This window comes from Crinia signifera, chromosome 19 (genome assembly GCF_055691185.1).
Source record: "Crinia signifera chromosome 19, ASM5569118v1, whole genome shotgun sequence".
NCBI lineage: Eukaryota > Metazoa > Chordata > Amphibia > Anura > Myobatrachidae > Crinia > Crinia signifera.
The window spans coordinates 23,323,378-23,337,775 of NC_139226.1; the positions used below are offsets into that span (position 1 = coordinate 23,323,378).

Here is a 14,398-nt window from a genome sequence, read left to right on the forward strand (position 1 = left end):
GTAGGTGCTCCTTCTATTATGAAGCCTGTGGTTTGGTCACCGTGCACACTAGGGCCACATATAGGATATTTATGAAAACCAAAGAATTGGGGGAATCAATTTTTAGTCACATTTCTCTAGTAAAATCTACTGTATTCGTTAGAAAAATGTATTAAAATTGAAACTCTGCAAAAAAAAAGAAATTTTGAAATTTCACCTACACTTTGTTTTAATTCCTGTGAAACACCTAAAGGGTTAACAAACTTCCAAAATGCTGTTTTGAATACTGTGAGGGGTGCAGTTTTTGAAATGGCATCATTTATGGGGGTGTCTCACATACAAGTCCCTCAAAGTCACATCAGAACTGAACTGGTCCCTAAAAAAATCAGTGTTTGAAATTTTCTTGAAAATTTGAGAATTTGCTATTCATATTGTAAGCCTCCTAGTGTCCCAAAAAATTAAAAGGAAGTTGAAATAATGATGTCAACATAAAGTAGACATATGGTCTATGTTAGTTATTCACTATTTTGAGTGGTAAGATTATTTGTCTCACAAGCAGAAAATTTAACATTTTGCAAATCGCAAAATTTTCCATTTTTTTCCGACATTTTGGTATTTTTCACAAAAAAACACAGACTGTATCGATGAAAATTTACCACTAACTTGAAGTACAATGTGTCACGAGAAAACAATCTCAAAATCACTGGGATAAGTAAAAGCAAAAAAAAAGTTATCCCCACTTAAGTGAGACATGTCAGATTTGAAAAAAAGGGCTCTGTCAGGAACGCAAAAACTGGCTCTGTCAGGAAGGGGTTAAATTTGAGGTTCTTGAATTTGTGTATGTTTAATGTATGTCTGTCCTGTCATGTCTAAACTATTTTAAATAAATTCATGAATAAATGTTAAGTTTTAATCTAAAGCTTGCCCCCAAAAACAGAGAGTACTTTTTCTTTTTCCTGTTGCATCACTTATTACTCTCAGGGGAGCACCTCCACACTACCAATTAGTGCAGAAGCACTTTGATATAAGAAAATAGTGGACCATCATATATTATATCACACTGTATCTACAATTGTAAGTGGCACTGGTGCACAGGTTCTTTTCCCAATATCCCCTCCCCCATGTTGAAATGATATCAGCTGTGTAAGAGCCTATTTTCCTGTCTGACCTGCTGAAGAATAAAGGAAAATGATTGCAAACTCTGCTGACAGAGACCGTGGAGCCATCAGAAGTGGAACCAGCTATACATTTGCCCGAACCCAAGGCCAAGATAGAAACAGCAGAGAGAGATGAGAAGGCAGAGACCTGTTTCATCAATGGGAAGCCTGCAACGAACGGCGAGTACATAACCATCTCTGGGAAAGAATTTGTCTTCCAGATACAGCAGGCGATTCTGCAATCCAAGAGGCAAGATCGAGAGGCGAGATGCGCTTAAGTGCCGGTCGTATGCCGTGAGAGTGGGCGCCAACCATGGACATTGATGAAGCACCTGGACAGCAGAGGGATGGGAGTCCTGTGGCGTAGGGATGGTTGACCCAGGGGGCCCACATTGGAAAAGCAGGTGATAGAGAGGTAGTAATTCCTATTTGTGTTGAGTGTATGTATATTTTCCTTCTCACCATTAAATGTTTTGTGATGGACATCGACAGGACCTTGTTCAGGACTTATTGGCCCTGGTTAAGTTGCCTGCGGACAGGCAAATTTCCAGCAGGGAGGTATGTGGCAACCCACTCTGGGCGTACCCCTGTGCCCCTTAAAAGGGATTTACTGTAACATTCCAGCCAATGGTGCTGCAAGAAACTAATTTTAGTGTGAAAGCATGCAGGGCTGTGAGGGGTTAATCAGTCCCAGCTCACCTTCACGTGAAGGAAGCCTGACATCCCCCTGATTGGCTGCCCTGGGGAGCATGAAGTGAGAGGTCAGCCAGCAGAGCGTGACAGGAAGCAGCCTGAAGAGAGAAAGAACTCAGCAGCGTGCGATATATAGGAGAGGAGCAGACTGGCAAGTGAGGTCTCCAGAGAGGCAGAGCAGCGTGAAGAAAAGTTTGATGGGGCAGAGAGAGAAGAAGGAGTGAGCCCAGCAGAGTGTGCAGCAGTGTGTGTCCCGAGGGCTGAAACATGCTGAGAGGAGAGAACAGCGTGTGCGGCTACAGAGAGCCGGGAGAAGAGACACGAAGGAGTGCAGTGAAGGGTGGTGATTGACAGCCCGCCTCCTTGCCAGTACAGAGAGAGATGGCAGGCGGCGAATCCACCCAGGCCCGGAGCTGATTGACAGTAGATGCACCCGACAGCTGTGTGTGCGAAGACACAGACGCAAGAGAGGCACCGCTGTGGGAAGGAGCTGGAGGAGTCGTTACCATCAGAGCCGGCACCTGCAGCTGCTAGTAAGGTACCGGGGCACCCTATACCCCAACGCTGGGCCGGCATCACCCCAGAGACTGTTACCCTTCTGCCCTAATAGCGACACGTGGCAGCTAGAGCCACTACCTCAACCTCAACACCAGCTAGCTAATCGTATTACTGGGATCCCAGGGCCCAGAGAGGAGAAGTATCCTTGAGAGACCCCATCGCCGAGCTTATTGTCTAGTAAGACTTCCTCTACAGCCGGTTGTTTTATTTCCTCGCAGGGAGTTGCCCTAGGTAACGGGGACTTGCCTGTACCCTTCATTGAAGGGACCGTTAACCTGTTCTGGCCCACCCATAGTAGTGTGCACACTAAAGTAGGCCTGTTATTTACCCTGAGGATTTACCATCGTGGGACCTTTGTGTTATATAAGGGACAGTGTCTTGCATCTGAGACTGTAATGTAATTTGCACATATAAGGTGTATGGTGCCATCTTGTGGACATACTTTATTAAAGCCGTATAGTTATCCTTTTTTTTTGTAATATCCATCTTTCAGGCAGTTCTCTTTATTCTTGTCTTTATTGCCGCATCTTTCTGATTGTCATTATTTGTGCTGTCATTTCATGTGCGATTGCTTAGTGCTACGGTACCGTAGGTAGGACTGTTAATGACCAGAAACAGACTGATGTGGCCATTGGTTATTGACCCACCCTGCAGGGGAGTTCATTTGTTAATTTATTCTTGTGACGTGATGTTTACATATTTAATTGAATAAAAGCACAGCAACATTACACTATCTTTCTTCTTAATAAATATCTGTTGCTGCCAGCCGTGGTCGTCTGCCTCTTTTGTGGGCCTTCTCCTTGGGTTGTCCTATACCCTGTCACAGGTCTTCCAGGAAGAAGCGGTGAAGATTGGAAGCCGGAAGGTCCAGATCAAGGTACGCCATCTTGCACCACACCGTACAGGGGCACTGTCACACTACATCCCAGCTGTATTGTGTACTAAGCATTGTGCTGCTGTTACCTGTGCTTATCTCTATCACGAACACCTGCACCTGGTAACATGCAGACTGCTCCTCTGCTTCCCTACATCCCCAGCTGTATTGTGTACTAAGCATTGTGCTGCTGTTACCTCTGCTTATCTCTATCACGAACACCTGCACCTGGTAACATGCAGACTGGTCCTCTGCTTCCCTACATCCCAGCTGTATTGTGTACTGAGCATTGTGCTGCTGTTACCTGTGCTCATATCTACCACTGACACCTGCCTCCTCGGCTTCCCTACATGTATTGTGTGCTGAGAATTGTGTTTCTAATTGTTACCTGTGCTTCTTTTTTTGTTTTCCCAGTGTACCATTTATGACGCCTTACAAATAAAATGGTATATGGTCACTAGGTAGACATGCAAAAGGTCAACATGCTTTATGTTGATCACTGAAGGTTGACAGGCCTTAGTTCAATGGGTCATTAAGTTGACACAAGCTTTTGGTCGACATTGGGAAGGTCAATAGTCAAAAGGTCGACACAGTGTTCAAATTGTTATTTCTCTTTCAATGGTCCTGGTGACACAGCTTCACATTGGGATGTAGGAGGGTCCGCAGGAGCCAGGCACCTATCCTAAAGCTTTTGGAGGGTAGGCTCCTCCCCTACTGCATCCCAGACTCCTCAGTTCGTGTTAGGTGCCCACTGGAGTGGGTGCTATTCTAAAGGGCTGCCGGAGCAGCCGAAGGAGTAGAGTTAGTTAGGGTTTTTATTATTTTATTAACTTTTACACTAGCTAGGTAGGCACAGTGTGAGGATTCTCATTAGTGAATCCTCACACTGCTAGCGCAGCAGGAGCTGACAGAAGCGCGTCCTGTCAGCTCACTGTGCACAAGGGAGACGCTGTCTGGTCTCCCTGTGCAGCGCTTACAGCTTCTTTTAAGAAGCTGCCTGGGCTCCGGAGCGCTCTGAAACCGGCTTCACGCTAGGTGGGGATCATGGGGGACAGGCGCTCCGTGATGGCGGCGGCCATTTTCTGCGGAGCTTACACACTGAGCTCCTGATATGAGAGGACAGCAGTGTTGTTACAGGCATGTTCCGAGTGGTCCCCAGCTGAAGGGGAGATACAGGAACTAGGAGATCCTACAATGGGAGCGGCTGTCTGGGGGTAGTTGGCGCCAAAAGTCACAGACCCCGCAGCAGCAGGGACTTGGTCCCTTCCCTCACTCTGTTTTGGCGCCATTCAAAACGCTTGCAGCGGAGCTGAGCTGGCTTACAGATCCTGACAGAGTGATTGGATTTCCTGGGCATCGCTTCCCCCATTCTAAAAACTACAGAAAGCTAAGCGAACTGAATATATTGGTTCTGTATATAATGTCTGTACATTTAATGCTGTGACTGTGTTAATTGAGAACATCATGTCTGAGCAACAGTCTGTGGTTTTGGGGGAGGGAGCCTTTAATGCATTGAGCGCTTGCAGTGGTTGTACACTGAGATTTGTCCCTGAGCAGATAAGGGGGGCTTATGTATTTATTGCGCTGCTGTGAAACCCATGGGGAGTGAACCCCAGAGGGTAGTGCATCGGAGCTTGCGTGGGCTAAGTCCCTAGGCAGGTCTGAAAATGCTTTGGTGCATTACTGGACAGGCAGAGTGATGGCTGGTAACTTCCCTAGACCAATGCCATTCTCTCAGCAGTCCTTTAGCTCTTTGCCTCGGACCCAGACAGATCCTGACTTATTACAGGTCATGCAGGATACTGCTATGGGAATCAGCAGGTTTAAATTACTTGTTGGACAAGTTTTATGGTGATTCTGTGGGGATCCCTAAAAGGTCTTATTCAGTGCCATTATTAGCTGCTGATGAGGAAGGAGAGTACACAGACATACCAATCAGGGTGATGTTTCTGAAGAGTCCTCAGCCTCAGGGGTAGAGGATTTTATTACTGCTGTTAAACAGGCATTACATTTGTCTGTGAAGGATAAACTCCTGCAAAGGTTGTTTTTATGAGACAGCGTAAAGAAACTTATATCTCCCTGCAAAGGGGCCTGGAAAACCCCTGATAAAAGGCTTCAGATACCTAAAAGATTTCTAAGCCTGTACCCCATGCCTGAGGCGCATGCTGACCTGGGGAAAAAAGTCCCAGTGGTAGATGCTTCTGTGGCACGTGTATCAAAGCTACAGGTGGAGCCACTGTGCTACCAGTACAAGGGGTAGCAGCGTTTAAGGACCCCGTAGAAAAAAAGCTGGAGGGTAACCTCAAGGCAATATTTGAAGGGGTGGGATACACCCTACGCCCTCTGATTGCTTCAGCCTGGGTCTCTAAGGCCATGATCATGTGGGCCAAAAAATTGTGCACTATTTTACACGCTGACCCTTGTGTGTTATTGCTTGCAGAGAAGCTTAAAAGCGGCTGCAGAGCATGTATTGGAGTCTGAGAGGAAGCTCTCAAAATGGCTGCCAGAGTTTCCACAGTGTCTGTAAATGCCAGGAGAGTGCTCTGGCTTAAGGCTTGGGAGGCATATAATGTGTCTAAGAAAGCTTTAGAGGCATTAGCTTTTAAAGGAAAGCTGTTATTTGCTTCTAAATTGGAAGAGATTATTAAGCAGGCCACAGGTGGCAAAAGTACTTTCCTGCCAGTCCCTGCAGCCAAGCAGACATCAAGGTTTTCTGCTTTCAGGCCGGCCTTGCGGCCCTCCCCTAGAGGAGGTGCGTCCTTTCGAGGGCAGCCCTTCAGGGGAAAGGTTTCAGTCCTCCAGGGGCAAGGCCCAAAAGTCTAAAATTGGTTCCTTTCATAAGAAACCAAACACAAAAGGAGAGGACAAACCCTCTGCATGACTGCCAAGGGTTTTGCCCGGCGGTGGTCAAGATGGGGGGACATCTGACACTGTTCAAAGACGCATGGGCATTGTTAGACCGGGATTCTTGGGTGTTAGAAATTATAACCCAGGGTTACAGAATTCCCTTCAAAGGTCTTCTTCCAAGAAGATTCATTCCCACGCCAATACCAAAGGAGGCTCGGCTCCGTACAGCTCCCTTGGGAGCGGCTCATTCTCTTTTAGAGAAGGGTGTGGTGATCCCGGTCCCCAGAGCGGAGTGGAAAAAAGGCTTTTGTTCCACTCTGTGTCTGGTGTCCAAACCAGACGGGTCTTTTCAGACCGATTCTCAATTTAAAGTCGTTAATTATCCATTTGTGGGTAGACCAGTTCAAAATGGAGTCTCTACGGTCAGTGCTGTTAAGCCTGGACCAGGGAGAATCTTTGGCGTCCATGGATGTCCAGGACGCGTACCTTCATGTTCCTGTTTACCCAGGACATCAGGCTCTATTGAGGTTTGAGATAGGAGACCATGCACTTGCAATTCCAGGCGTTGCCCTTCGGCCTGGCCACAGCGCCAAGGGTATTCACCAAGATAATGTCTGTAATGGCGGCTGTGCTTCGACTGAGGGGAATCACGGTGATCCCATATTTGGATGACCTGCTGTTCAGAGCGGAGTCAGCAGACATGTTGAAGTGTCACTTGGCAGAAGCCATTGGGTTTTTTGCAGGCTCACGGCTGGCTTTTAAACTTAAAAAAAAAAAAAAAAAAAGTCTCAGTTGGTGCCGTCACAGAGACTCCAATTCTTGGGGGTCATTCTGGTTACCCATCTACATCTGGTATTTTTACCGGAGGCAAAGGCCAGGGATCTGGTTGCCTTAGTCCAGGAGCTTCTCAGCTCTCTAAGCAGAAGATGGTGGCGTCTTTCGAGACGCGGCAGTTTGCCAGGTTCCACTCTCGGGTGTTCCAGTGGAACAGCTTGACGGCTTGGTCAGGTAACACACGGACCATGAAATCCGAACAGATAGTGCTGTCTTCGGAAACTCGAGCCTCCCTGAGATGGTGGACAGACGTGGACTCCCTTCAGTGGGGGCGGTCACTGCAGTCCTGGAGCTGGCTGGTAGTCTCTACCGACGCCAGTCTCAGGGGCTGGGGGGGCAGTAGTCTTGGACCTGCGTCTGCAGGGCTTGTGGACTCCAGAGGAATCTGCCTTACCAATCAACATCTTGGAACTGAGAGCTGTGTGGAAAGTGATTTCTCTAGCGGGAGACAGGTTACAGAGGCTCCCTTTAAGGATTCAGACCGACAACGCCACAGCTGTGGTGTATCTGAATCACCAGGGAGGCACACGCAGCAAACTGGCCATGTGGGAGGTGTCCAGAATCCTCTTGTGGGCAGAACAGAATGTTCCAGCCTTATCAGCTATATTCATACCAGGAGTGGAGAATATAGAGGCAGACTTCCTGAGCAGGTAGGAGCTGAAGGATGGGGAATGGAGCCTAAATCCTCAGATATTTCATCAAATTACCTTGAAGTGGGGAACCCCGGAGGTGGACCTGATGGCATCCAGATGCAACCATCAGGTGCCCAGGTTTTATGCCAGGACGAGGGACCCACTGGCAGAAGCAGTGGATGCCATGACTATCCCCTGGGAGGGGAATCTTCTTTATGTTTTTCCGCTAGTCCCAATGCTGGCGAGAGTGTTGAAAAGGATACAGGCCCAGGCAATTCCAGTGATTTTAGTGGCCCCAGATTGGCCAAGGAGGTCCTGGTACTCGAGGCTTCAGAGATTGTCTGTGGACTCGTGGCGTCTACCTCTGAGGTCAGACCTTCAAAAACAAGGACTGTCCAACCATCTGGATTCAGCTTGAATAATTTTGACGGCCTGGTTGTTGAAACCGCCATTTTGAGTAATAAAGGATTCTCAGAGGCAGTGATTAACACAATGATTAAAGCCATTAAGTCAGTGTCTTCTGCAAATTATTATAGGGTCTGGAAGACCTATATTCGATGGTGTGAAAGACAGAAGTCATACACATCACGCTATAAATTGGCAAAATTATTGGAGGTTTTGCAGGTTGGCTTTTCCTCCGGGTTAAGCTTTCAGTCACTCAAAGTACAGATCTCGGCCTTGTCAATTTACTTCCAAAGAAGGATTGCATTGTTAACGGAAGTACAGAACTTCCTGCAGGGAGTGTCTCGATTGAAACCTCCCTACAAGCAACCAGTAGCACCATGGGATTTATCTCTGGTTCTGGAGTGCCTTCAAAAGGCACCTTTTGAACATTACGGTCGGCTGACCTTAGATTCCTTACATGGAAACTGGTATGTTTGTTGGCAGTGGCGTCTGCAAAAAAGAGTATCGGAGTTGGGAGCCTTGTCCTGGAAGGCTCCCTTCCTTATATTTCATGATGATAGGGCTGTCCTTCGGACAGTACCCCAATTTTTACCAAAAGTAGTCTCTGCTTTTCATCTAAATCAGGAGTTAGTTCTGCCTGTTTCAACCCCCAGAGGGTTCAAGGAAAAGGGACAAATTGAGGAATTTGGATGTTGTGCGCGCCTTGCGCATTTATGTGGACAGAGTTAAAAGTGTCAGAAAGACTGATACTTTGCTTGTTTTGTATGATGTACATAATAATGGTTGGCCTGCTGCTAAGCAGACCGTTGCTAGGTGGTTGCGCTCTATTATAGCGTTTGCATATACTAAAGTTGGTAGGCCTGTGCCAGCCAGGATTAATGCGCATACCACCAGATCAGTCACCACCTCTTGGGCGGTTCGACATGGGGCGACAGCTGAGCAGGTTTACAGGACTGCCACTTGCTCATCTGTTCATACTTTTGCCAAATCCGATAGGTTCCATGAGTTCGCGTCGGTGGACGCATCATTCGGGCGAGCAGTGATGAGAACTGCAGACCTGAGCGTACTCACCCAAAAGGACCGGCTCTGGAACGTCCCAATGTGAAGCTGTGTCACCAGGACCATTGAAAGAGAAAAAGGGATTTTTGTAAGAACTTACCGTTCGAATCCCTTTCTCTGATATGGTCCTGGTGACACAGCGATCCCTCCCTTACGCTCAGTAAGTATGCCAGTGTTCATGATGTTTCATGTTATAATTGGTTGAAAAAGTTAAATTTAAAAGAGTGCATATAATATGTGCAGGCGTTGTACTGAGTTAATGTATTTCAGTGGCTTTGAAAGATTGAACTGAGGAGTCTGGGATGCAGTAGGGGAGGAGCCTACCCTCCAAAAGCTTTAGGATAGGTGCCTGGCTCCTGCGGACCCTCCTACATCCCAATGTGAAGCTGTGTCACCAGGACCATATCAGAGAAAGGGATTTGAACGGTAAGTTCTTACAAAAATCCCTTTATCAGCCGACATGTGCCGACAACAGGCGGTATTTCATGTCCTACAATCCAATAGAGCATTGAGGGGGAATATAATAATTTTTCAAGACATTGAGACTAAACAATGGTGTCCATAGCATGCTATGCTAGTGCCCATAAAGCACTTTTTGGTGCTCTTGTCGACTGTGTCGACATTCAGGACATCAAATGTGAAGTGTCAACGTAATGCTTGTGCTGACCTAATGACTCTTTCGAGCTAAAGCCATGTCGACATATGTCATTTGTCAACCTAAGGCCTGTCGACCTGCAGTGGTTGAGCTTATGCATGTCGACCTTAGTTTGGTCGACCTAATGATCCACACCCAATAAAATGTAATAATAATGATTAATAAATGCACAAAATAAAATTTTGGAACACTTTCATTCAAGAAATGATTTTAATATTTATCTTCTTGCAAGTGACAAATTATTAAGCAATTAACAATATTGTATGTTATACAGTTGTGCTCATAAGTTTACATACCCTAGTAGAATTTGTTATTTTCTGGCCATTTGTCAGAGAATATGAATGATAACTCACAAACTTTTCTATCACTCGTGGTAAGTGGTTGGGTGAAGCCATTTATTGTTAAACAACTGTGTTTACTCTTTTTAAATCATAATGACAACAGAAACTATTCAAATGTCCCTGATCAAAAGTTTACATACCCCAGTTATTAATACCGTGTTTTGCCCCCTTTAACATCAATGACAGCTTGAAGTCTTTTGTGGTAGTTGTGGATGAGGCTCTTAAAGCTGCTCATTCTTCTTGGCAAAAATCCTCCAGTTCCTGTAAATTCTTGGGCTGTCTTGCATGAACTGCAGGTTTGAGATCTCCCCAGAGTGGCTCAATGATATTGAGGTCAGGAGACTGAGATGGCCACTCCAGAACCTTCACTTTATTCTGCTGTAGCCAATGACAGGTCTTGTGTTTTGGATCATTGTCATGTTGGAACGGCCAAGTACGTTCCATACGCAGCTTCCGGGCTAGTAAGTGCAAATTTTCCTTCAGTATTTTCTGATAACATGCTGCATTCATCTTGTCATCAATTTTAACCAAGTTTCCAGTGTCTTTGTAGTTCACACATCCCCAAAACATCAGTGATCCACCTCAGTGTTTCACAGTAGGAATGGTGTACGTGTCATCATAGGCCAAATGTAAAGTTTATTGTTGTGGCCAAAAAGTTCAATTTTGGTCTCATCACTCCAAATGACTTTGTTCCAGAAATTTTGAGGCTTGTCTCTCTGCTGTTAGGAGTATTGTATGTGGGATGCTTTGTGGCATTTTTATAGTAATGGCTTTCTTCTGGTGACTCGACCATGCAGCCCTTTTGTCTTTAAATGCCTTATTGTGCATCTTGAAACAACGACACCACTTTTTTTCAGAGAGTCCTGTATTTCAGCTGAAGTTATTTGTGGATTTTTCTTTGCATCCAGAACAATTTTCCTGGCAGTTGTGGCTGAAATTTTTGTTGGTCTACCTGACCGTGATTTGGTCTCCAGAGAATCCCTCATTTTCCACTTCTTAATTAGAGTTTGACCACTGGTTATCGGCATTCTCAATTGCTTGGATATCTTTTTATATCCCTTTCCTATTTTATACAGTCCAATTACCTTTCCTCTACCTCCCCATGGCAGCATACTTCTGGGTTAAGCCCTCCTGGGTAGATATCTGGAAAGGAAACAAAAATACACTGCCCCTATATGAGGACCACCCCCACAAGGCTCTGTGCCTTTTTTTTCCCTTTCCGGGTAGATGGATGGCTCACCCTGTGAAGAGATGCGGTCCTGTTCCTCTGCCCAGTGCAGTAAGGGAATGAGGCATCGGAGTTCTGGACCCCCGCTGTCAAGAACGGAGTGGGGTGTCCGTCTACTGAGGGACCCTGTTGCAGTGCAGTTAGGGTAGAGGTGTCCGGTGGAAACAGACGTCAGTGGGACTTACAGAACCCGGTGTCTGATGCTAAAATATAGGCGTTGGCTCTGGAGAGTGCAGTGGAACATGTGCAGCCGGCGTCTGATGTCATCAAGGTGCGCCGCCTCCGGCACGCATGTGTGGGTGGCATCAGACATCATCACCGGGCACGACATGCGCCCGGCACCTGTAACGGAGCACAACATTTAAAAATGGTCTGCAAACCCTGGAGGTTGCTGCAGACCTCTTCCATTGACCAGCAGACTGCGGTAAGGCCCTGTAAAGCCAAGGTGCTGCTGGGGCTGTGGTTTACTTTCTTTTGTAAATATTGCAGTTTCTTATGCCAAAGTATTTCATTTTTGGCAGTGTGCAAACAGTGTGGTTTACTGTATTATAATAGAGGATGAGAAAAAGCAGTCCATGAAGTCAGGGTAAGCCAGGAGTGTTTTTTGTGGGAATATTTTTTTTCTATGTATTTTTTGATCTATTAGAGGAATGTAGTTATATGCTTTTCTGGCTTCTTACCAGTAAGGAGAAAGCTGAAGTGAAAGATAAATAGAAAAATCTACATACAGTGAAGTGCTCATTATGTGATCAAATCTTACCTGAGAAATGCTCGGGTTCCACTTGTGATAAATGTAAGGGGTCCCAGCAAATGGGTATACCTCAAATGACTGAGCTGGTGGCAATGTTAAAAACAGCACTTGCAGATACTTTTGTCAACAAAGAGGAGTTGGCAAAAGCGCCTACAAAAAAGAAGCAGGGTGGTACTTTCAGATTCAGATGAATCTGAGGCAGGCCCACCATTTAGGACAGAGGAAGAGGGAGAATTATTTCAGGAAAAAGAAGAAATAGATTTTAACCCAGATCTGCTTGATAACCTGTTATCCCTTATACATAAGTCACTAAATATTGAAGACCCACAAGAAGAGGGGAAACTTCAAGACCTACTATTTAGAGATAAGAAAAAGGTGAAGCAATATCCATTATCCAAACCATTAAAAGATGTGGTGGAAGAGGAGTGGCTTCACCCAAATAAGAAAGTGGCAGTGCCCCTAAGAGTGTTAAAGATGTACCAGTTTTACCCAGAACAGGTTAAAACATGGGATGAAGCACCCAAAGTAGATGTCGCCATTGCCGCATATCAAGGAAAATGACTCTTCCACTGGAGGATGCGAATGTATTTAGAGACTCTATGGTCAGAAAAATAGAGATGTATTTAAGAAAGCAGCATGGTAGAATATAAATGAACAGCTGTTGTGAAAGACCATAAAAAATGTTTCATAAAATATACGTTGAAAAAGAACAGTCTTTATTTAAAACATACAATTTTCCAATGAAATAATTGATCAACAGGACCATACATACAAATCATGCAGGATAATGAAAGCGGGTTTTGAAAAACAAAGATACCTCACCCTATTTGTGAGCTGCCATGGGCTATGCTTGTATCCAAGTCTGCGGCACCACCGCAGAGGGTTCAAGGTGTCTGGCTCCCGGGCAGAAAGTGCTTGTGCATGAAGGTGCAGGGTCCTTTAAAAAGTGCATCAGTGTCCAAAGATAGCAACGTGTTTCGGAGAGGTCCACTCTCCTTCCTCAGGCTGAATAATATGCCTGTTCACTCATAATGATATTTATACCACCATCCTGATGCTTTAATTAAATGAGAACCAATCAGAGCGTTCACATTGTTCGTGCCCCCGGAATTGTCCTGCATTCCAGACGGCACTTCCGGGTTTGCGTTCCAAGAGCCACTCCATGGCTTCCATTTTCTGCGCTGCTGTAAGTATCAGCGCTGCAGATATTTCAAACATGTAACAACAATAACTTCAGGTACATAAACATTATATCCCCCTTCTAATTTCTTCGGATGGCTCCAAATTCTTTATTCGGCTGAGTTCCTGGAGTTCTTTCTGCTCTATTCCAGGAATCCCGAGCGGCCATATTTGTTGAGGGATAGACGATCGGCAGTGTTTTATACACAGTGATATCCAGGGTTACACATCACTCCCCTCATGATACCTGCTATACCGTACTTTGTATTCCGGTAAAGTCCGCCCCTATTTACCGGGAGAGTGATGTGCCCTTTCTTAGTCATTCCTGTGTGTTTTTTCTCCATTGATACATGCAAAGATAAGAAGAATATACAATTAATAAAATACACTATGGTTAAAAATAATATATTTTTTAAAATAATATTTTTTTTAAATTAGTTTTATTTCAATGGTGGATATTATATTCAAATTAGGGGGGCCGCCATGGGCAACAGGTTTGCCCCTAGCTACGCCAACTTGTTCATGGCATTCTGGGAAAATAGCAATATTGATGAGAAGTTGGCGGAAGGGTAAACCTCGTGTCATGGTGGCATTTTATCGACGATATTTTATTTATCTGGAGAGGAACCAATGATATTTTAATGAATTTTTGTGATCTTTTAAATCAGAATGAACTCAATATTAAATTAAACTTTAATATTAGCAAATCTGAAATTGTATTTTTAGACCTTAATATCTACATTGAAATGGGAAAATTTCAGACAAAAACTCATCGAAAGGAAACTGATTTAAATTCCTATATACAGAGAAACAGTGAACATCACGAAAGATGGCTTAGCAATATACCTCTGGGACAGTAAATGCGCCTTAAGAGGAATTGCTCTAGGCCAGAAATATTAGAAAAACATTTTGAAGAAATCGATCAACGTTTCCTGCAGAAGGGATATACTGAGAAATGTCTGAAAGACTCCAAGATCAAAGTAAACGAGATAGATAGAACTAGACTACTGCAACCGAAACAAATGTCAGATCCAGCCAAAAAAGACTCAAACTACACAGTGGGCATTTTTTTTGCAATATGGAGCGCTAGGAAAGTCGAAAAAATCATAAAAAACAACTGGCGAATAATCTTGGACGATCCAGTTTTGGGAAAAGTAGTCCCAAAGAAGCCTAACTTCATTTACAGAAAAGCGTCTTCTATGAAGA

The 14,398-nt window shown here is 44.9% G+C and overlaps 1 pseudogene; it reads left to right on the top strand.

Moving 5' to 3' along the window:
• LOC146041487 (polymerase delta-interacting protein 3-like) overlaps nt 1–12,574 on the top strand; it is a 29,468-nt pseudogene extending 16,894 nt beyond the window's left edge.
• Nucleotides 12,575–14,398: the final 1,824 nt, after the last annotated feature.